This window comes from Penaeus monodon, chromosome 15 (assembly GCF_015228065.2).
Source record: "Penaeus monodon isolate SGIC_2016 chromosome 15, NSTDA_Pmon_1, whole genome shotgun sequence".
Classification (NCBI taxonomy): Eukaryota; Metazoa; Arthropoda; class Malacostraca; order Decapoda; family Penaeidae; genus Penaeus; species Penaeus monodon.
In genome coordinates, this window is record NC_051400.1 from 8,035,086 (window position 1) to 8,035,322 (window position 237).

The window sequence follows — 237 nt, forward strand, 5'->3', positions numbered from 1 at the left end:
CGTAAGCATGTGTGTATAAGTGCATATTTAAATGTCTATATACTCTGCGTAGACCTCAGGAGGAACAATTTGTTATAATCAAAAAAGCAATATATTGACCATCAGTTTCACAACAGTCTTTTTTTCCCTCAAAAAGTGAAAGGCAAAGAAAGCTTCATTACCTGCCACGCCCACATTAACGGTAAACAGTATTTTTTATCCCCATTACCATTTAACAGTGACTACCCCATGACTCTC

At 36.7% G+C, this 237-nt stretch overlaps 1 protein-coding gene across 1 annotated transcript in view; it reads left to right on the forward strand.

Moving 5' to 3' along the window:
* LOC119581722 (spondin-1-like) overlaps window positions 1–237 on the forward strand; it is a gene marked incomplete at its 5' end in the record, with an annotated part of 49,715 nt that overhangs the window by 43,598 nt on the left and 5,880 nt on the right.